Source organism: Phragmites australis, chromosome 1, assembly GCF_958298935.1.
Source record: "Phragmites australis chromosome 1, lpPhrAust1.1, whole genome shotgun sequence".
In the NCBI taxonomy this organism is placed as follows: Eukaryota; Viridiplantae; Streptophyta; class Magnoliopsida; order Poales; family Poaceae; genus Phragmites; species Phragmites australis.
In genome coordinates, this window is record NC_084921.1 from 12,371,599 (window position 1) to 12,395,640 (window position 24,042).

Below are 24,042 nucleotides of genomic sequence, written 5' to 3' on the forward strand. Positions count from 1 at the left end.
CAGACAAACATGAGTCAGAGATACATGCAAATATGCGATCATGGGGATTTGGGAATTGAAAAAGGGTGATCGGTGATTGCAAATTTGCAATTCACAATTCAGAGTTTCAGACTAACTCACAGGCACGTACACATGATGGACTATTGGAGTATTGTTGTCCCGGCGGTCGGCGTGTTGCCGTGGTAGCGTCGTACGTCTGTGGTCGCCGGTAGCCAGCGCGGCAGCACAGTCTTCGAGTCTCCCAGTCGCCGTTCCACGGGGCCCTAAACGAGTACAAGACGAGAGTCGAGATACGATGCAGATGCAATGCAAAACGAGAATAGACGAGCGCGAGCCGCGAGGAGTCGCAAACAGTATTGATGGGAACTTGCCAAAATGAGGAGTCGCAGTCTCGCGCAGACTCTCGCGATGCGCACAGCGCTGACTGACGAGTCGATTTACCTGTCTGACATGAGTATACGGTGAAAATACGTTTCATGTACCTACCTTGTACATACATGGGGAGGGGCCCCTAGGAATCGGGGGCCCGGGGCAGCTTCCCCGCTCGCCCCCCCCCCCCCAGGTCAGCACTGATCCCACTTGTGTTTGAAGTTATGCTACACTACCCTGACTTTAAACGGTGTGAAGTCAAGGATCTAAATCCGGGCTCCGCTGGCCGACAACACGACGCCGTTCCATTCAGTGCACATATACATAGGACTGGGTGCGTATCGCCACCGTGCGACGGCGACCTCGGCAATCGCTTCGCTGGTCTTGCGTGCTCATGAAATCCCTTGCTCCGTATTGTAGATGGATGTCGTAGCGCTTGTCGCACTTGTGTCGAAGATGTAGGATAATGTGCAGGAGGCGACTGCCATGTTAAAGAAGGTTGCAAACGACAACTTGAGTTCGGACAGCACCCCTGCTGCTGTGGAGCTAAACATGGCGCTGTTGGAGGTCGACTCCATTGCGGCGGATTTGGAGCAACTTGTTTTCCAAGTCGAGGATGCACTGCAGGTTACTGTCGTGCCTAACCATGTTGGTTTGCCCGATAGTAGCAGCGTGGCCGTTAACAATGAAGCATCGGGATCCAAGGACATTGACGACGACGTCCTTCCTGCTGACTGTAGCTCGAATAACGTTCTGTGTTCCAGTACGGACGATGGCATGGTGATTGAATCAGATTGTTCGTGGATGCTGTAATCGGGTCGGCTATTTGTTAGCAGAAGTGTGAAATGGTGTCGATTAGTGGAGAACATGCATTTTGATATTTTGGGAGTTCGGTTGTTGTGTGAAATGGTGTTGATTAGTGGAGAACATCCCTTTGGTATTATTGTTGCGATGGTTGTATACTATTTTAGGTTTATGTAGTCAAGAGTTGGTTTAGTATGCAATGTATGAACTATGAAACTGCATGCAATGTATGAACTATGAAGCTGCATGTGTTATGCTTTTGTCATGTGTTGTTATCTTGAATTGATCAAGTGTAGGTATCCCTCTCTTAGTAGTTTGAAAGTGCCACTCAAGTGTTAAGACCATATTGCAGTGAAGTATCATGTTGTAAATATATAGTATATATAGATACCTTTAGAGGGCAGTGTATGTAGATAGCTTCATCATGGAAGTATATAGATAGCTTCGAAGAGCAGTGTATATAAGCATGTTATCAGTTTGAAAGTGGCACTGAACTTTAAGAACAAGTTGTGAGTTTGATAGTGTATAAGATCAAGTAATCAGTTTGGAATTGGCACTGAAATGCATTGAAGTATCACTGCATTAGTGGCACTTAATAGTTGTGCTTTGAAAATAGGAAATTGAGATAATATGTGGTAGGTAGATTGAACTAGTTGTATCATTTTAGGTCTAAAATGGTTTGCTTAAATGATGTTACAAATGATTTTTTGTACACATATGGTTTCAATCTCCTAAACTATTGATGTGTGTTCATGGTACTCTTCTTACAATATGGTTCAAGCTGGAATTAAACTACTGATGTGTGTTCTGATTTTTTGTAAAAACTTCTTTGCTATGTAAATATATGTAGATTAGTAGTTGTGCAGTAGTCACTACTACTCCTTTGCTGGCAGGAACTGTTTTCCTGTTTTCCTTTAAGTTGTGACATTTTTTCCAAATATTTGCAACACTAATGTGCATTCAGTTGCAAGTCTTTATAGAGTTCAAATGAATCATCCATAGAGTTGCATGTTCACCTTCCTTTTTCTTATGATGTGCAGGGGCTCCATGGATCCGTTTACGAGAGTATACTTCAGGATGGATTTGATCGGATGACATGGCCAGGGCCGCAGATGCCGGGGGGTCCATTTGCTGTGGCACCTCCCTCGGACATTGTCGGTGTATCAGGAACCAGGGGTCCCTGAGTCCCGAGACCGGGCCGGCCATCCGCCACGCGTCACCACCCTGCAAGATAAGAAGAAGCTAAGTCCCGGGAGAAGATGCTCGGGGCCGCCGCCTCTGGTTCCCGAGCACCCTAGTTCCCCGATGATCCGCAGGGTCCAAGTACCGGGAAGGAAGTGCTCGGAAGGAAGTGCTCGGAAGGGTTCTCGCCTACCCTCGAGTACTGTAGTCCCCCGATGATCCAAACAGCCAAGTGCTCGGGAGAGAGTGCTCGGGGCTGCACGTGGCAGCCCCCGAGGACTCGGTTCCCCGAAGGTTTCCCCCGTGCTCGGGAGAGAGTGCTCGGGGCTGCACGTGGCAGCCCCCGAGGACTCGGTTCCCCGAAGGTCTCACCAGAGTGCTCGGGGCTTCACGTGGCAGCCCCCGAGGACTCGGTTCCCCAAAGGTCTCACCAGAGTGCTCGGGAGAGAGTGCTCGGGGCTGCACGTGGCAGCCCCCGATGACTCGGTTCCCCGAAGGTCTCACCAGAGTGCTCGGGGCTGCACGTGGCAGCCCCCGAGGACTCGGTTCCCCGAAGGTTCGCGCAAGATCGTTCGATGACCCAAAGGGTCCCCTCGCCGGGGTGTCAGCCAGTCAAAGACGCGAATGCCGCATTTAATAGGCACGCGCGGCCTGACATCCTGACATCCTGACATTCTCAGCTGCCCACGCCCCAGTGTCAGACCCTGCCATGCTCTGGCCGGGGGGCGTGGGTCCATTTAATGCACGGGTCCCATCCCGTTTCACCCAGGTGCCTCGGGATAACGTTGCTAAAATCGAAGCGCTCCGCCTGCCACCCTGCCCTGGCAGAAGAACAAGACAGGGTGGGCGCACCTGGCACTTCTGTGGCTGCCCGGTGGGCCCTCTTAATGGCGCCGGAGGACATCCACAGTGGCGGGTGGTCGGATGCACGCCGCAATTTTCCACCGTCCCTGTCACTTCGCCAAGACGGAATGATGACGCCTTTCTTCGTGGCGCCTTGGTATTTGCGCCCCCTCTTTCCCATTCTGGATAAGTCAAGGTCGGCGCGCCTATAAAAGGAAAGGATGGAGAACTCAAGAAGAAGAGAGAGCTCTCGGTAGACAGATGGGAAAACAAGGAAAACAAGGCAAGGGAGCCCAGATCAAAAGGCGAAGAACATCACAAACAAGCTAAAGCCAAGCTAGAACACGAGAGCCTCAAGCTCTCTGTAGGTAGCTCACTCCTGTAACAGATATATCCTTGAAGAATTCCCTTCAAGAAGAGATATAACACACACACAGGAGTAGGGTGTTACGCCCTCGTGCGGCCCGAACCTGTCTAAACCCCGGTGCACCCATCTCTCTCGCACTAGGACGATCATCTCTCACCATCAGCCACTGCATTTATTTCCCGTTCCCATTTTATTTCCCAGACAAACTCATTCAGGATCATCCCCCGGCCGAATCTCTAAAAAGGGGTCTCTCGGGATCCCTGCGACAGGAGTTCATCCTCCGACAGCTGGCGCGCCAGGTAGGGGGGAATATCCCTGGATTTGTTTGTTTCGCTTTTTTCCCACAGAAAAAGATGGCTGGTGGGCACCGTCTCCAGCGTTCCGGCTCCACTTCCAGTGATGGAGCGCTGCCCGACGCCAGAGAGAGCCCAGTCGCTGCTGCGTACCAGCAGCAGTCGCCATCCACGTGCGCGGTTTTTCCCGCTCAAGGCGCTGGGCCCATCAGGGCCGCCGCCGCCGCTGCCGACGCATTTTCCGACCCCCAGCAGGTGGTCGGGACCCCAGCCGCTAGGTTCGCCTCTGGACCACGTCGGGTGCCACCTCGGCGCAGGATCGCATTCAGCGAAGCCGGCCCAGGGAGCGCGCTGCTTGCAGCGCATGCTCTCCTCAGGCACCCGCCCGTTCAGGCCACGTCGAACACTCCGGAAGGTCGGTGGATCCAAGATGTCGTCGCCTTGGTCGGCACAGCTCGTCGCCGGGTGCAGGCCGGGAGTCCTCGCACCACTTCCCAGCATGGTGCCGCCAGAGCTGGCTCCTCAACGGGCAACACCCGCACGGGCCGAGGGGTCTCCAGGCGGAGTGTCGTCCCCCTGGCCGTGTCTGAAGCCCGGGACCTTCGTTTGCGCCTTGACGAGTGGAGGGGCCACGAGGATGCCTGAGTTACTCTCGAGCGTCAGCGGGAGATCCGGCAGGGGGTCGGGGCAGAGGACCAGGCTTCCTCTCTCCCGGCCCAAGGCCACCGGGGATCCCCGGCTCGCCGCCACTCGCCACCAAGGACCCCTACTCGTGCTGCAGGGTACGGCACCGGCTGCCGTGCCTTCACCACCGAGCTCCGTCGGGTCAGGTGGCCTTCCAAGTTCCGCCCCGAGCTGCCGGAGAAGTATGACGGATCCATTGACCCTGTCGAGTTCCTCCAAATCTACACGACGGCCGTCCAAGCGGCCGGAGGCAGCGAAAAGGTGATGGCAAACTATTTTCATGTTGCCTTGAGGGGCTCCGCCCGCTCTTGGCTTATGAACTTACCCCCAGGGTCTATTAGCTCCTGGGATGACCTGTGCCACCAGTTTATGGCCAACTTTCAGGGCACGTTTACGCGCCCCGGTTTGGAGTGCGACCTTCACGCCGTCCAACAGCAGGAAGGGGAGACGCTACGGCGCTTTATACAGCGCTTCAGCCAGGTTCGCAACACCATTCCGCGAGTGGCCCCCCATGCTGTTATTGTTGCTTTCCGGCAGGGTGTCCGCGATAAGCGGATGCTCGAAAAGCTAGGTACGCACGAGATCGAGACCACTGCGGAACTCTTCGCACTGGCCGATAAGTGCGCCAAGGCTGCGGAGGCCAGGGCGTGGCATGCTCCTCGCCCCGCCTCTGACCAGCCAAGTTCTTCCCGCTCCGACAAGCGGGAAAAGAAGAAGAGAAGGAAGCGCGAGGCCGCTCCCGTTGAGCCAACCTAGGTCCCCGCTCACAGGGTGCCGCAAGAGCCCGAACACCGACAAGAGCGCCGGCCGGGTGTCGACCGACGCCCCGTCAGGGCCCCTGCTCGGGCTCCTCCTCGGGCCTCCGTGCCCACGAGGGCCCCGGCTCCAGCTAGGGCACCGGCTCCAGCAAGAGCCTCGGCCCCCGGCCAAGCTCCTGCTCCAGCGAGGGCCCCCGCTCCCGCGGGGCCCGAGCCAGGTAAATGGTGTCCCATACACCAGACCAGATGGCACGACCTCACGGAGTGTCGTACGGTCAAAGGACTCGTGGAGCAGCGCCAGAGGGAGCGCGATGAGTCCCGCGGAAGAGGCGATACTGAGGTCGCCCCCGACGACGCCGAGCTCGGCTTCCAGGAGCCCGAGCACACCGTCGCCTTCATCGACGGGGGCGCCTACACACCCTGCTCACGCCGTGGCATCAAGGTCATGCGACGCGAGGTGTGCTCGGCAACCCCGAGCGAGCAGGCCGCAAGGTCCCTGAGGTGGTCGGATGCTCCGATCACGTTCAACATGGCTGGTCACCCCGCCAGTACTGCAGCCGTGGGACGGCTACCCCTGGTAGTGTCTCCCACTATCTGCAATGTTAAGGTCTGCAGAGTGCTGATCGACGGTGGTGCCGGCCTCAACCTCCTCTCTAAGGAGGCTTTCGAGATGCTGCAGGTGTCCTCCCGACGCCTAAAGCCATTGCTCCCCTTCTGCGGAGTGACCCCCGGGCACTCCCTGCCCCTCGGGCAGGTCGAGTTGCCCGTGACGTTCGGGAGCCGGGACAACTTCCGCACGGAGTGTGTCCTCTTCGATGTCGCGGAGCTCCCTCTCCCCTACAACGCCATCCTCGGGCGTCCGGCGCTCGCCAAGTTTATGATGGCCGTGCATTATGCATACCTTACGGTTAAGATGCCCGGCCCCGCAGGCTCCATCTCTGTGATCGCCGATTCTGGCGGCGTCGTCTCCTGCGCTGAACAGTCATACATGGCTCTGGTCTCAGCGCAGGCCGAGGTCGATGGCTCTACAGGGGGCCTGGGACCCTCTTCATCCAAACCCCGACTCACCGCCGACACCTCTGTTCCAACAAAGGAGGTCGTGGTGGGCAAAGACGCTACCCAGGTCGTCCGTATCGGCGGCGACCTGGGCGGCAAATAGGAAAGCGCGCTCGTCGCCTTCCTCCGGGCTAACGCCGACGTGTTTGCCTGGCAACCGTCCGACATGCCCGGGATCCCTAGGGAGGTGATCGAGCATCACTTGGCGGTGCGTCCGGACGCCCGCCCGGTGAAGCAGAAGGTCCGGCGGCAGGCGCCTGAGCGCCAGGAGTTTATCCGCGGGCAGGTCAGCAAGCTCCTCGACGCTGGATTTATCCGAGAAGTCCTCCACCCCGACTGGCTCGCAAATCCAGTCATCGTCCCGAAGGCCAACGGCAAGCTCCGCATGTGCGTGGACTACACCGACCTAAATAAGGCTTGCCCTAAAGATCCCTTCCCCTTACCTCGCATTGATCAAATTATAGATGCAACTGCGGGATGCGGTCTTTTATGCTTTCTAGATGCAAACTCTGGGTATCACCAGATTCGCATGGCCGTAGGGGACGAGGAAAAAACTGCTTTTACCACTCCGATGGGGACTTATTGCTACATGTCAATGCCTTTCGGCCTGCGCAACGCTGGATCCTCCTTCCAGCGCGCTATTCGTATTACCCTTAACTCGCAGGTTGGCCGCAACGTCGAAGCTTACATCGACGATCTCGTGGTCAAAACTCGAGACCGCGTCACCCTGCTCGAGGACCTTGCCGAGACTTTCAACAGTCTCCGCTCTACCCGCCTCAAGCTCAACCCGGAGAAGTGTGTCTTCGGGGTGCCGGCGGGCAAGCTCCTTGGTTTCTTGGTCTCTGGCCGAGGGATCGAGGTCAACCCAGAGAAGATCCGGGCCATCGAGCAGATGCGACCCCCGGTTCGACTCAAGGAGGTCTAGCGTCTCGCCGGCTGCATGGCAGCCCTCGGGCGCTTCATCTCCAAGCTCGGGGAGCGAGGGCTCCCCCTCTTCAAGCTTCTGAAGAAATCCGGTCGTTTTGACTGGACGCCGGAGGCCGAGCAGGCCTTCCGTGACTTAAAGAAGTACCTTACTTCGCCACCCGTGTTGGTGGCTCCCTCTCAAGGTGAGCCCCTACTACTCTACGTTTCGACCACTCCTCAGGTCATGAGCATAGTGCTGGTGGTGAAGCGCGACGAGTGTTCGGGGCCGGGTGCTGGGTCCCAGCTCCCAGAGGCCCCCGACCACTCACTTGTCCTCGCGGCTCCCCCTGGGCAAGGGGTCGAGCCCGAGCATACTGCTCCTCCCAGCCAAGGAGTCGAGCCCACGTGCCCGGCCAGCCCTGACCGTGCCGCCAAGCCTGGGGGCTGCGGCAGCACTCCGGGTGGAGCCGCCGTCCGGGCTCGCCGGGTACAGCGACCGGTGTACTTCGTCAGCGAAGTCCTCCGGGAAGCCAAGACAAGATATCCCCAGGCGCAGAAGCTGCTCTATGCCGTGCTCGTCGCTTCCCGGAAGCTGCGCCACTACTTCCAGGCGCACAAGGTCTCGGTGGTTACCACGTATCCACTGGGGCCCATTCTACGGAACCGGGAAGGCACCGGGCGCGTTGTCAAATGGGCAGTAGAGCTGGCGGAGTTCGACTTACACTTCGTCAGTCGCCAGGCAATCAAAAGCCAGGCGCTCTCTGACTTCTTGGCAGAGTGGACGCCCGTCCCCTGCGTCGTCCCAGAAGAGATCTCTGCCTATCCCGGGCACGACGCGCCCGGGTACTGGGTCATGCACTTTGATGGCTCCCTCTCGCTGAAAGGCGCAGGGGCCGGAGTGGTTCTCACCTCCCCAACAGGTGAAGAGCTCCGGTACGTCGTGTAGTTACAGTTCCGCGCATCCAACAACATGGCGGAATATGAAGGTCTCATCGCTGGCCTCCGGGCTGCGGTGGGGCTCAGGATTCGTCGCCTCCTGGTCAAAGGGGACTCCCAACTGGTCGTCAACCAGGTGTCTAAGGAGTACCAGTGCACGGATCCTCAAATGGCTGTGTACGTGGCTGCAGTCAGGAAACTCGAGAGACGCTTCGATGGCCTCGAATTGCGACATATCCCTCGCCGCGACAACGCTCTGGCCGACGAGCTCTCCCGCCTGGCCTCCTCACGTGCGCGCGTCCCTGCCGGAGTCTTTGAAGAAAGACTCGCACGGCCTTCCGTCCTGCCTGCCGAACAGGATGAAGGGGAAACCTCGAACTCAATTCAGGGGACCCCGGCGGTGCCCTCAGTGGGAAGCCCCGTCAGGGTGCCGCCGTCCGGCGAGTGCGCTGTGCTCACCGAATGTTCTCAAGATGCCTCGTGGATGTCTGACATCCGAGGGTACTTGAAAGAAAAGTTCCTACCCAGGGATGAGGCGTCTGCCGAAAGAGTTGCTCGGCAGTCCAGACGCTATGCCATAGTAGATGGGGATCTCTACCGGCGTAGCGCAGGAGGTGTACTCCTGAAATGCATCTCCCAGGCAGAAGGCGGCGATCTTCTCGCTGAGGTCCACGAGGGCGAGTGCGGTGGCCATTCATCGTTCCGCACGCTGGTCGGGAAGGCCTTCCGGCAAGGTTTCTACTGGCCTACAGCTCTCCAGGATGCTTCCGAGCTGGTTCGGCGCTGCAGGGCGTGCCAGTTCCACGCAAAGCAGATTCACCAGCCAGCTCAGGCTCTTCATACCATTCCCCTGTCGTGGCCTTTCGCGGTCTGGGGTTTGGACATTCTGGGTCCATTCCCCCGAGCAATCGGGGGTTATGCATAACTATATGTTGCCATCGACAAGTTTACCAAGTGGCCAGAGGCAGTCCCAGTCATCAAGGTGACCAAGAACACGGCGCTCCAGTTTATCCGCGGCATCACCAGCCGCTTTGGCGTCCCGAACCGGATCATCACCGACAACGGCACCCAGTTCACTAGTGCCCTATTCAGGGACTATTGCGAAGATCTCGGCATCAAGCTTTGCTTCGCTTCCGTCGCTCATCCTCGGAGTAACGGGCAGGTCGAGCGCGCCAACGCGGAGATACTGAAGGGCCTCAAAACCCGGACCTATAACGTGCTCGCTAAGCACGGGAAGGGATGGGTGGACGAGCTGCCAGCCGTGCTGTGGGCTAATCGGACTACGCCAAGCCGTGCCACCGGGGAGACTCCGTTCTTCCTCGTCTATGGCGCCGAGGCAGTCCTCCCCTCCGAGCTCACTCTGGGCTCCCCTCGAGTGCATGCGTACTCTGAGGGTGAGCAGGAACAGCAAAGGCGCGACGACGTGGACTACCTGGAAGAGCACCGGCGACGTGCCGCCGTCCGTGCGGCTCGATACCAGCAGAGTCTGCGGCGTTATCATCTCCGCCATGTTCGAGCCCGGTCTCTCGAGGTGGGGGACCTAGTTCTCCGACGCGTCCAGTCGCGCGAAGGAATGAATAAGCTGTCCCCTATGTGGGAAGGTCCCTTAACCGTGATCGCGGTCCCGCAGGCAGGTTCTTTCAGGTTGGCGACGGAGGAAGGACAGCCACTCCCGAATCCGTGGAACATCGAGCATCTTCGACGCTTCTACCCGTAGATGGTCGTGCTCGCGGCTCAGGTCAGCAAGGCCGGGGGCTTCTCCCCGCCCAAGCAGTCCGAGGGCTCCGCCCCTTGGGTAAGTCGCTGTCGCCCAACCCTGTAAATATTGTAGATTCAGTATTTCAATGAGCAATCGCTATGTCGAAATATTTTTTCTGGATTCCGTATGTTTAATCTGTCTGGTGAGGTGCTCAGTTGTGCGAGAAAAAGTTCGCTCTCTCTTTTTTCCCCGCTGATAAAAGAATCCCAATCGGTATGTATGCGAACAGTCGTCGCTGACTTACGTCCGGCATGGTAGGCTGTGGTGTTCGGTGTCGTGACAGGCTCCCGGGCACTGCCAAGTTTCGGGGTGCTCTGGGTAATCCCATCGCTCGAGCTGCTCGAGTAGTCCGGAGCTCGGGCCCCCGGAGCGGGCTGTCGGTGCTTGGTCTGGTCTGTCATACCCGGGCGCCACCGAACCATAGGATCTCTGGGTTATGCCTCTGCCCGCTCTTGTCCGCCGGTTTGGGTGTTCGAGAGGTCTCGGGTCGAAAATGAGGGCAGTCTATAGCAAGTACCGTACTAACAGAGCGCACCAGACAAAGAAATTCTATATTCTCTCTTAAGTCACAGGCTGGCAATCGCGAGCAGTTCGGCCGCAAGGGCTTCAATGCCCCGGTCTTTGGTCGACCCCAAGGGTCCTCGGGTGGTCCTACCACTTAGGCATGGGTGGTCGAGATCACCCAACCCTAGGAGCATCGTATGACTCTGGGCACTCGGGCGCTCCGTTGAAAGAATCAAGTCCCCGGGCACCTGAGCTTGGAAGCACACCCCTCCTGGATCGGTTGGCCGGAAGGCCAACAGCTGTCCGGTGAGTGGTTATATTCAGTCAAGTCTGCTTCCAGTAAATTTATGTTCCCGAGTCGTTCTCGGGGGCTCTCGCGCTTTAATCTGTTCGGCGAGGTGGTCTCCTCGCACGCAAAAACCCTGCCGCGTGTCTACCTTTTCCCAGAACGACAGAGCGGTTTGTAGAAATGAGTACCGCGCGTGCGGTGATGTCTGACCGAAGCCCTTCGTGGTGGTCGTGGTGTTCGGTCCGCTTTTAAGGACCCCGAGCACTACCGAGTCCTCGGGTGCCCTAGGTAATCCTATCGCTCGAGCTGCTCGAGTAGTCCGGAGCTCAGGCCTCGAGGGCAGACTGTCAGTGCTCGGTCCGGCCCGTTTTAAGCCCGGGCACCACCGGACCGCGAGGACTCTTGGTCACATTCTCGCCCGCACGCGTCTCCCTTCTACTAACTGAGTGGTCGCAAAGTGAAAAAAGTGTTCACTAAGCACGGTGTGTTCCGAGCGGGATCGATCTATCTCCCGGGCAGGGAAGTCTGTGTCTTTGTTTCTTAACTTAGGCAATGCGGACTCGCGAGAGCTCGAAGGCCAACTGCGCCAGCAATAGCGATCGGGACAACTCCGTTCTCGGGGACGGGAAGGTCGGGAATGGCCCGACTGAGTACTCCCCGGGGCTTCAAGGTGAAACACCAGAAGAAGCATCAAGCACTCAGAGAAATTGGAGTTGCGAGCCCAAGGAAAAGCTACCATTAATATTTACAAGACATATACAAGGCATTTTTTCTAGGGTTCACTCCTATATTTACATTCATCAAGACGACAAAAGAAAAAAGCTACAAAAGATCTAGTCGGCGGCGGAGGCGTCAGCTGAATCCTCTGAGTCGTCCCCGGGGGCTGGCGGCGGCGGCACCTCTGGCCTGAAGCCGGCCGCCACCACGGCGGCGGTACTTCGGACCGCTACCCGGGCGGCCTCTCCCTCAGCCTCGACCACTCCCTCCCGCGCCGGCTCCAGCGGGAAGTTCGGGTCCCTGCTTCGGTAGCAGGCCAGGACGTGCTCGGCCACTGCATGCGCCAAGCCACGTCCCTCCCGGGCGGCAAGCTCCTGAACCGCCCAAGGCAGTGCCTCAAGGCGCTCGCAGACCTGCTGCAGCCCCAACACTTGTCGTGCGGGGCCGTCGCCCTTCTGGTCTTCAACGAGCCGTCCGAGACCACCCTTCTCTACGGCCCGCCGCATCCGCCGGAGTATGTCTTCCAGCATATGCTCCAGGTTGACCCGCGAGACAAAAGTAGTCTCGAGCTTCTCCTTGGCGGCCCGCAGCTGCGCCTCAAGTCCCTGGTCCCCGACCGGACTGGAAGAACCGCCGACTGCTGCGGAGCCGGCAGCCTGCTTCGTCTTGGCCACCATCTCGGATAAGGCGCGTTCACGGGCGGTTAGTTCCGCCTCGTGCTTCGCGTTCTCCTCCGCCCTGGTAGCAGCGGCGGCTGCCGCCGCAGCAGCCTCGCCCTCTCGACGACTCAGTTCGTCTTCTCGGCGCCTCATCTCCCCTTCCCGCCGGGCCAGCACGTCCTCCTGCTGGGCCACCGAATCCTCCCGGGCGCCGAGATCCGACGCCGACAACTGATTGTCCACCTCCCGAAGGGAGACCTCCTCCTCCCAGCGGTTGATCTCTTCCCTGATCTTCCAGAGGTCGTCTTCCCAGCACTGGAGGTCGGCGTGCGTCTTCTCGGCCGCGCCCTCCCGGCGGGTCAGCTCGGCTTGCCGCTCCTCCGCTGCCTGCTCCCGGGCTGCGACTGCTACCTCCCTCTCCTGCGCCTGCCCCATCCTTGCAAGGGCCTCGGCAGCTTGCTGCTTCGACGCCTCAGCCAGGCGGGCGGCATCTTCTCGTTCCCGCGCGGCTCCTGCCCGCGCGGCCTTCAAAATTTCTTGTTCCCGCGCGGCTTCCGCGCGGATATCTTCTAGGAGCTTCTGCTCCCGCGCGGCCGCCGCACGGGCCTCCTCCTGGGCGCCCGCCAGCTGCGCCTTCTCCAACGCAAGGCGGGCACGCTCGGCCTCAAGCTCCCCCTCCTTGGCGTTCACCGCTGCGCCCAGCCGCCCGACCGCTACTTGGACGCCTTCGATGGCTGCCAGGAAAGGGTCGGCAGGCTGGCCGGGCGCCGGAGGGGCCCAGGCCTCTCCGCAGAGTGCCTCCAGGGGGGCCGAGCTCTCTGCAGGGCCCTCCACTGTCATCTGCCCCGGGCTCTGCCTGCCCGGGGTAGGCTCCGCCGGCACCGAAGACTCGGACGGCGGCCGCATCTCCGCATCGGCCACCCTGTCCGCCAGCCCCGGCAAAACATCCACCTCCACCGTCATCCGCCCCGGGCTTTCCGCGCCCGGGGTAGGTTCCGCCGGCGCCAAGGATCCAGACGGTTGCTCCGTCCTCCTCTCGGCCGCCGCCTCCGCCTCTCTCCCGCTGGCCGCCACGACGATTGGCGCCTCCACCGTTCCGGTGCCCGCCTCCGTCGGAGCTGCAGGCGGGATCGGCTCTGGTCTCGGCGCCCGCGCCTTCTCCGTCGCAGTAGCACCTGCGGCCGGCCTACGGGAGACAGATGAAAAATGCCAAAGTTTAGTTCGGGCCAGAAATACACAGGAAAAAACAAGAAAGGAGACTCACCGGTACTGCCATTTGGCCGCTGGGAGCCTAATGTCCGGGTCCGGCGCCGTCGGTCCGGACTCCTCCCGCCGCCTCTTCCGCTGGGGGCTCGGCTCAACCGCTGCGTGGGCCTCGGGTGCCGCCGCACGGGTCTCGGGTTCCGCCGTACGGGTCGCGGGCGCCGGCGCGCGCCCCATCCGCACCAGCCGCGGCTCCAGCACCGGGAATGCCGCCGCTGCCGTTGGCGATGGCGGAGAGTCTGGCACTAGGATCAGGGCTCGGGGACGCTTTCCCCGATCTCCCGGTGCCACCTCCTCGACGACTTCAGTGGCGCCCTCCTCCCTGGCACGGCGGCTGCTGCCTGCGGCGACCCCTTCGCCAGCCCGTGCCGAGCTGCCAGCGACCTCCTCGCCAAGTAGCTCCTCCAGCCCGGGGAGTTCGGAGGCCTCGGGACTCCGGCTTCTTGGCCGGTCCACAGGCCCCTGGGCGTCGAACTCCGGCAGCCCCGCCATAATGGCCACCCGGTTGGGGTTGGCACAGAGCGCCATCTCCGACCACGGGAGCTCCGTCCGGCCCATGTCCTCCGTTCCGGTGATCACCCTTGTCATCCCCCGCAGTTCCGCCGGCCCCAGATCCCAGCTCGCGCCGATCTGGGTCCTGGTGATGTCCTCCGGCCCGGTATAGAACCAGCTCGGCCGGGCCCGCTCTCGCAGAGGCGCCAGCCGACGGCGCAGGAAGTCCACAACCACCATGACGGAGGTCAGCCCGGACTCGCGCAACTCCCAGATGCGCTCCAACACCGGCTTCAGCCTCGCGTCTTCTGGCGGCGGCGCCTCCCACGTCGATCGCCGAGGTTCCGCCGCCGCCTCTGGCAGCTCGAGGCACTCGTGGGGGTCGACATCGACGAAGAACCAGTCCTGTCGCCACTCCTCCCACTTGCTGCGCAGCACCTGGGGAATGTAATGATCCCCCAGGCCGTCCCAGAGCCGAAGGTTGCAGCACCCCGCGACGTCCGCCGTGGAGTGCCCCCTCTTCTTCCCCACCGGCCGAAGGACGAAGAAATGGCGAAGCAGCGACGCCGACGGCGCCACCCCCACGAACATTTCGCAGAGATGCGCGAAGACCGCCAACACCACCACGGAGTTGGGGCTTAGGTGCACCAGTTGAATGCCGTATGTCTCCAGCACTTGCAGGAAGAAGGTGGAGAATGGCGGCACCAACCCCGCCGCCACAAAGGAGGTGAAGAGGACGATCCGCCCTGGGACGGTCGTCGCCGGCGTCACCACCACGGCACCTTCTTGCCCCTCCAGCACCAGCAGTTTCCTGATCTTGTCCGCCTTCTCCTTGTTCCTCAGACGAGACTCCGGCAAGATGCTGTCCAAAGCCTTGTCCCGGCGTCCTCCTCCAACCCTCGTCATCTCGACAAGAATGAAAGGTGTTTTGGTGGTGGAAAGAGAGAGAAGGAAGAGTGCTTCAGTCGCCTGAGAATTTCCTAAGGGCTTCGGAGCACACAGAAGGCAAGAGCGCAAGAGCAAGAAAGCGTAAAGAGGGGGACGGACCGATCATATCCCCTTTTATATCTCGAAGGTTCAAAAACTGCCGCCGAAACGGTTCGCTCGGCGAAGCGTCGCCTCGTTCGGCGCAACCGCCAGGCGAATCTGCGCAACCGCCAGGCAAATTTTCCTCGATCTGCGTGGCGACCGCGCGTGCCGCTCGTACGGTCATCATACCCTTCGGAAGTTGTGTGGACACGCGTCCACTCATTTTCCCGTTGGGGCGTACTTGAGGTCTGGGTCCGTAAAAACCACCTCTCGAAAGCCTGCCACATGGCGTCTACACTAGCCTCGGCCTCGGCCGCGACGAAGGGCCCATCCGCCGTCTCCGTCCCGTCGCCTACCAATGGGCCCGGGGGCTACTGTCGGTGTATCAGGAACCAGGGGTCCCTGAGTCCCGAGACCGGGCCGGCCATCCGCCACGCGTCACCACCCTGCAAGATAAGAAGAAGCTAAATCCCAGGAGAAGGTGCTCGGGGCCGCCGCCTCTGGTTCCCGAGCACCCCAGTTCCCCGATGATCCGCAGGGTCCAAGTACCGGGAAGGAAGTGCTCAGAAGGAAGTGCTCGGAAGGGTTCTCGCCTACCCTCGAGTACTGTAGTCCCCCGATGATCCAAACAGCCAAGTGCTTGGGAGAGAGTGCTCGGGGCTGCACGTGGCAGCCCCCGAGGACTCGGTTCCCCGAAGGTCTCACCAGAGTGCTCGGGAGAGAGTGCTCGGGGCTGCACGTGGCAGCCCCCGAGGACTCGGTTCCCCGAAGGTCTCACCAGAGTGCTCGGGAGAGAGTGTTCGGGGCTGCACGTGGCAGCCCCCGAGGACTCGGTTCCCCGAAGGTCTCACCAGAGTGCTCGGGAGAGAGTGCTCGGGGCTGCACGTGGCAGCCCCCGAGGACTCGGTTCCCCGAAGGTTCGCGCAAGATCTTTCGACGACCCAAAGGGTCCCCTCGCCGGGGTGTCAGCCAGTCAAAGACGCGAATGCCGCATTTAATAGGCACGCGCGGCCTGACATCCTGACATCCTGACATTCTCAGCTGCCCACGCCCCAGTGTCAGACCCTGCCATGCTCTGGCCGGGGGGCGTGGGTCCATTTAATGCACGGGTCCCGTCCCGTTTCACCCAGGTGCCTCGGGATAACGTTGCTAAAATCGAAGCGCTCCGCCTGCCACCCTGCCCTGGCAGAAGAACAAGACAGGGTGGGCGCACCTGGCACTTCTGTGGCTGCCCGGTGGGCCCTCTTAATGGCGCCGGAGGACATCCACAGTGGCGGGTGGTCGGATGCACGCCGTAATTTTCCACCGTCCCTGTCACTTCGCCAAGACGGAATGATGACGCCTTTCTTCGTGGTGCCTTGGTATTTGCGCCCCCTCTTTCCCATTCTGGATAAGTCAAGGTCGGCGCACCTATAAAAGGAAAGGATGGAGAACTCAAGAAGAAGAGAGAGCTCTCGGTAGACAGACGGGAAAACAAGGAAAACAAGGCAAGGAAGCCCAGATCAAAAGGCGAAGAACATCACAAACAAGCTAAAGTCAAGCTAGAACACGAGAGCCTCAAGCTCTCTGTAGGTAGCTCACTCCTGTAACAGATATATCCTTGAAGAATTCCCTTCAAGAAGAGATATAACACACACACAGGAGTAGGGTGTTACGCCCCCGTGCGGCCCGAACCTGTCTAAACCCCGGTGCACCCATCTCTCTCGCACTAGGACGATCATCTCTCACCATCAGCCACTGCATTTATTTCCCGTTCCCATTTTATTTCCCAGACAAACTCATTCAGGATCATCCCTCCGGCCGAATCTCTAAAAAGGGGTCTCTCGGGATCCCTGCGACAGGAGTTCATCCTCCGACAGACATGTCCCAGTTCATGGTTGCGGACACTCCTGTGCCGCATGAGGAGATGGGTCAATTCAGCTTGGGTAGCGAGGAGAAGGGAAGGAAGAAGGTGACCACCTCCAAGAGGAAGAAGAAGGCGGAGCCAAAGACAGACCGAACAAAGTGGACAGACAAGGAGGATGAGCTACTCATGTCAGCATGGTTAAACGTGAGCCAGGATCCTGCGGTTGGAACAGATCAGTTGAAGGATACATATTGGGGTAGGATCGCAAAGTACTTCAACACTTATAGGAAGCCGACCATGATGACGAGGTCGGATAAGGTTTTGATCAACCACATGAAGATTATCACGGATGCAGTTAGCAAGTTTGCGGTGCTTGTGAGGAAGGTGGAGCAGCTCAATCCTAGTGGGACCAACGAGCGTGGCAAGGTATGCTCATACAACCTATTGAACACGAACTGTGTTATCATTGTACTGAGATAAGTATGGTTGCAGCAAACTGTGAACCATTGTATTGTTATTTGTGCTGGCTATTCATTTATAATATCTTGTAAAAAGACTTAGACGCTCATATTACATGTTAGATAGTATTTTATAGTTCAGTAAAAACTTGCACAACAGTTTAGGCAATGGAAAAATGAAGGTAAGAGGCATGTAGTAGCACTTGATGTTAGTCTCTGTGTTTGGGGCTGTTTCAAGGATTTTTATATGCTACTGATTTTTATATGTTGAGCTTAGATCGGCTACAGTCACCAATGTACCACACTCGAAATTTTCAGTAAACTTGCATTGTCCCGAGTTATCGAGTTCGCAGTTGAGATCGGCTTCAAACGAGAAACCCACAGTATTAAACATTTTAGCAACACTGTATGTTCGCAATATTTCATACGCATTATAATGGTTAGAGTAATATCAACGAGCGCTCCCGTAGTCCTTCCAAAAAACAAACCGAGCGCTCCGATCTCTGTACCATTTATCGATGCAGTGTGTGTGGCCATGCCGACACGAGGGAGAACGGACCGATCGATGGAAGGAACAGAACAGCACGGATGGATGATGAGACCGCTTGTGCGTGTGACCCAGGAAACGACAACCCAGACTGACCTTTTATAGAGAAATTTTCCTCTCGAACCTGTTTTCAGCTCAGGCACGGTGTTTTGAGTTGAGGACATTTTTTAGAAAATGGAAAATATTTAGCTTTTTCATCGAGGGTGCATACAGCTACTGTCATTATTATAAAATTTTGGTTAATAACCAACAACAATAAGAAAGTAAAGAATAAATAAAAATATTATGCATCTATTCTGTAACTAGAACGACATTCATGCTTTGCGAAGATTTCTATTGTCATCACGTCCATAGCGTGACACAACTTCAACACATTTTCCCTTTGATCCTCTTTTTATAGTAGTCTACAGAACCTTAGCCAGAAGGTTCCCCTGAATATTACCTACATAAATGACATATTTAGTTTTTTATTAAACACAATATCATTACGACAAAATCAGATAGCCTAAAAAATAGTGGCCACCTCGACTAAGGACATGTTTGTTTTAGCTACAAATTCTGAAAAGCAGCTTATAGAAGCTGGATTGTGAAAAACTGGATTGTGAAAAGCTGGATTGTAAAAAGCTGGATTGTGAAAAGCTAGATTGTAAAAAGCTGGATTGTGAAAAGCTTTTAGATTGTAGATTCTAAAAAAAAATTAATGAACAGTTTAGTAAAATGGACTTTCATAATCTATGAAAAGCTGAGAAAAATCAGCTTCTCAGATTCCCACAATCCAACCAACAAATTTTAAAAAACTATAACCAAAAGCTGTCTGTTTATTTCAGCTTCGAATTGTAAGCCCTAAGATTCTGTTCTTTCTCTTTATTCCCTCCTATGTAACCAATTACCTATAATTTGAGCTATATTCCTAGTTCTATTAATACCAAAACTATTCCGATAATTTGCCAGTGGTCTTGGCTAGGAAAGATGAAAAAGATGTTGAATATTTTCATTGTAAATTATAAAAGCAACACTTCATACTTTATTCCTAATTTCTTTTTGCTAAATTATCTTTGATCAAGATAACCCCATAACCTATATACTATAGAAAAATCTTTATTTTAAAGAGAGTTTTAGTTTCCATAGCCACTTGTGAGAATTCGTAGTGAGTTGATTCATCTTTTACTTATACATGAAATAGACTGAAAATAGTCCACTTCGATTTGGATCTTACTTGAACGTGTCTCTCTCATTAGAGAGATTTGTATGAACTAATTGTAAGGTTAAATTTTGTCATTCAATTAGTTTATCACTCATAATTAGTCGTCGGAAAGATAAGTTAAGAGGAAAACTTCGCATGACTTCCGCGACAGTGGATTGCTTGTGCCTCACAATATTATATAGAAATGAAAACTACATACTTAATGGACTATTACCCAACCAAGTATCATTCTACAATCGAGTCTACCTCCTATCCTGTATATAAAACAAATCTCATTTTAGAAATTCCTTTTTTATCTTCATAAGGCCAGACAAAAATATGAATCATCTAGTTTGCCCTGAGCTTGTGTGAGGATCTTGGAACCTAGATACTTATTTCTGAGTAGTTTTTACCACACCCCGTCCTCATTAAAGAGCTTGAAAAATCATTTGCTGAGGAGACAAATATTTTTGGCCAAGAGGTTTGTAATATCCAAACCACCCATGTCCTTTGGTTGGAAAAAAATCTCCCAACGAGCTAATCTGTATTTTTTTCTCTTAATTTGCCTTCTCTTGGAAATTATGAACGTTAGCTAATTATTCCCCAGACATTTAAGTGTTGTATGAGCAGTAATCATGTTAATCGATATTTTTTTCCGAAAGGAGATAGGTTTTATCTTTCACATACAACAGGGTCGTTGTTAGTAGCTGCAGAGTGCAGAGCTGACGTTTATCTATTTAGAGAGGAACTATAGCATGGATGGGTTGCAGCCTCACATGTCACAATTTTTAAATATATTTTTTGTTAATCAAAATTACAAAAATATGTTAATAAAGTCAATTGGACCTTAGCCCAATTACCAGAAAATAAAAATTACCAAAACAATTGGACCTTAGCCCAATTACCAGAAAACAAAAATTACCAAAACAATTCGACCTTAGCCCAATTAATCAGCCCAGGCTCATCACTAACCAACAAGAGGCTACCATCATGTCATGTAACAATCTGGAGTGCCAAATTTAAAAAATCCGGCGTCCATAATCAGCCCGCTAAATGCATAGCTCACACGGCAAGTCAAATGCATAGCTCCTGCAGATAGGATCCAACCAAGGGGTAGATTATTTCCAGCTGGAATTCATCTGGAACCCAAGATTTATTTTCATTGTTGGATGAAAGAAGCATTTCTCCTGCTTAGATTGCAAAATCCACTATTGAAATTCGCAAATATTGATTTCAAAAGGACTGCCAACCTGAAAATGATAATTTGTTCTGGTTTTCACTGATTAGACTTCCTCCAGAAGTCAATTAGTAACTCCCTGAAATGAGGAAGCATCACAGGAAGACATACCCAAAATCATTGAATTTGAGTTTTGGTCAAAGCCAAAAAGAAATTATTCACCTAATGAGTAATGAGGCCATGATCATTGTCTCCTTCTGACTTGAACAAGGAGTCGATCATTTCGAGCCTGGGTGACTGAGCACACACAGGAGCTAACAACCTAAGTAAATTAACATCAAAACCACCGTGCATCAGATACGACTAAGTTTCAGACACTGTATGTAGTACATTCATAATCGGTGCAAACTCTGTTACTTACAGCAACAATACATGGCAACACCGTCCTGGTGAACCATGGGAAACATCCATACCGAAGATGATGGTTGGAGCCCTTGACACCAAAGGAATGGCAGGATTTGCTTCCATTAGCATAATGAATTTAACCCCCCAAGCTGATTCACAAAAAAAGAAAAAAAACAAGGCACAATTCAGGACAAAGACGGAGAAACATGAACACTGTCAATGATGCTAATGCGTAATACCTTTGCAATTATCTTCAGCAGCGCATTGGGAAGGTACTGATCCTTAATTGTCTCAGGAGACGTCAAGCATTGAGTGACGATACCGAATTCTGCAAGGCATTTCCGCTTTCATGGCCCTGGCAAGAACAAGAATAAGAAAGATTTGGACGATGCTAGATAAAGGCATTGTAAGCCTGTTGTCATTTTGCAAATCTGGGCCAGTAGAGCGAACCATAAATGTTACAGTTCTTGTCAGGAAGAACACAGAGGATAAAAGTTGGGGGTTTGCTGGGAAACCCTTCCATTATCTGATCAAACATGCTATGGACGGTGTCACAAGTGACGTGACGGCACCAGGTGAGCGTGACAGGGCGTGCAGGATCAGGATCGCATGGGCATGCGTACCCACCATTACGATGAGTTAGGGTTAGCTAGGCTACGTCAAGACTAAGTCTGTCTGTGTTTTGGTACGGTCCGTTTGTATGTATATCTTTTTCTCAGTATATAAAAAGATAAAAATAAGAAATTAAGTGGATAAGTGTCTTAGTTTATATTGATGATGAGCCATTGACAATGTTCAAGTTGAGTTGAACTTAGTTAGCAAGAGTTTGTTGATGTTTGTTCTTGTTCATAACTAACCCGAGTCGGATGATATTGGATTTGGCGTGCTTACTCTGTTTCTAAAGAAACTGTACTCACCGGATGATCCGGTGTGTAAAATATTGTACACACCGAATAGTCCGGTAATCAGAGATAGTGCACACCAGATAGTCCGATAATCAGAGGCAGTGCACACCGGAGCTTTTTCTATACTAAAGCAAAACTTGAACTATGCACCGGATGGTCCGGTGTTCAGAGGATGTGAGCACTGGAGTATTTTCCAGAGATGTATGTTTTTGGTGTCAAGAGTTCAACCCACCGGATGGTCCGACAATGGAGCTCAGTACACACTAGACCTTTTATCAGAGAGGATGCGAAATGGGATCTGATGCAGATGTACTCACTAGATAATCCGGTGATGAGCTTGGTACAAACCGGAGGTTTTACCGGAGGGTTTTCCAAAAGGCTTTCAGCAGAGAAATCAGTGTACATACACCGGATGATCTGGTGTTCAGAGATGGGTACACATCGGAACACCCGATGTTCACAATTTTTCATGAATTTGGTTCTTCGATAGGGATTTTGATGTTGAGCTAATTGGAGATATTTTTTGGAGGTTTGGAAAAACATATTTGCATGTCTAATGATGTGCAGGTAATGAATGCAACTTGATGGTCGACGGCAGAATGATCAGGGCCAAGCGGGAAGTTTGGTGCCGGATGATCAAGGAGGTCAGACGGAGTCAAAAGTGATCTTAGCTATGTACATGGAGGTCAAGCAAAGCATGAAAGAAATGATGAAGACGATTGGTGACAAAGTCAAGCGAAATGGATGTCAATGCAAGTGACAAGACGGCCCAAGGGATCGAGAATGGGATAGACTTGCCGGCAGTCAAGATCGCAAGACGGAGTACACGGGTCGACATCAGGATGTTTGCTTGGGGTCAAAGTAAGCAGCAGTGAGTCGTGCTTTGAGAAGCGTGCGAGGCAGTTTCGTGGATTGACCTCAAAACCGTGGAGGAATAGAGCGCATGTGGCATCATCGCGAAGCTAGCGTCGAGACGAAGCTAAATCGTGAAGGTGTCACAGTCGTTTGATGGACGGAACAAAAAATAGACCAAAATACTCCGGTGGTAGGTAGGATGCCATTGTAAACGAGAGGTATTTTGGAACAATGAAACTTAAGAGTTAAGTCACCTCCTTAGGCCTATAAATAGAGGGGTAGAGCTATAGGAGAGTTTTGAGCCAGCCATTTGAGAGCTTAATGATGGGTTTTGAAGGAGATAAGAAGATAGACTTAGCCTTTGTAATAGGTTAGAGCTTTTGTGAGAGAAAAATACTTTATAATCTGTCTAAATTATGGCTGGCCTTTGCGCTTAATGAAATTGATTTTCTTGTATGAGTTTATGTTCATCTCCTTCTAGTCTCCTTATTTTAGTTCCCTTTGTTTCTCTTGCAAGTTACTACTTTGAGGGATTTTAGGATAGACTTCAAGAGTGTATCACTTTTATGTGATAACACTAGTGCCAAAAGTCCTACTAATAACCTAGTCTAATACTCTAAAACCAAACATATAGATATGAGATTTCACTTATTGAGAGACCACAATGAGAAAGAAGATATTGAGTTAAGCTACATCGATAGCCGATATTTTCACCAAGCCTCTAGATGCTACAAGATTTGACTATTTGAGGAAAGAGCTTGGAATATGTCATCCCTATGGCATTATGTGAGGGAAAGTTACAGTTGTACATATTCTATCTTATATTTGTTACAGTTCCATCACATATCATTTTGTAAGATAATAATAGTAATTGAGTTTCACTTATATGTTTATTACATTTTCTTGTACTAGTTGTGAATTTGTGCTAAGTTGAGTGGATGTATAACAATATATGTAAGCTTAGACTCTTTTTAAGACATGGCATAAAATCTAGAGTACTTTTAGATAGAAATTGAGATATGTTTATCTTGTGAAGTGTTTAGAGCTAATTTAATTTAAGTTTTTAAATATCCTAATTTACCCTACCCTCTTGGATGTCACAGTTCCTCACAGTTGGATAGAACAGAGGAGAAGGTCATCCGATTCGAAGGAATTTGGTGAGACGTCTATTCAACCCCCTCCCCCCCCCCCTAATTGTCAATCTCTGTCCTACAAAGAATCGGGCATATAGAGGGGCGATTCGATAACAAGTTCATATACTCATAAGAAAATATATATGACATAGAGCTATTATCTCAAAGGAGTCCTAAACCTAGATAATTTCTGACGTCCCTGAGTTCATCCGATACATACCCACAAGAGACGCGAATTCACACGTCCATCGTCCAGTATACCCTAAATACATTGTCATGAATCATCCCCCAACACCGTCTCATTTCAGGTCTCTCCTCAATCACCGCGTCTTCACAGTCTATTTGCTGCAAATTAACCTGGCTGATCAGTACTAGAACTTGCCAGAAAAATGTGCGAGATTGTGTGAGAAAGAAACATGAACCTACCATTCCCTTAGCGTTCCCACATTGAATGATGTGTTAAGCAAGGACCCGAGCATTGCAGCGCAAAGAAAAATTAACAACCCCCCCATTGGTTTGCACTGCTGGCCCGAATGAGATGTGTTTCTTTGCTTCAGCGGGAACCTGGATCAAGAATGAGATGTGTTAAATAACCTCAAGGTGCCCTTTCTTCCCAAGCATCA

The 24,042-nt window shown here is 53.6% G+C and overlaps 1 pseudogene; it reads right to left on the bottom strand.

Annotated features, from left to right (window-relative positions):
- LOC133931185 (protein argonaute 4A-like) overlaps positions 1–24,042 on the bottom strand; it is a 58,898-nt pseudogene that overhangs the window by 33,183 nt on the left and 1,673 nt on the right.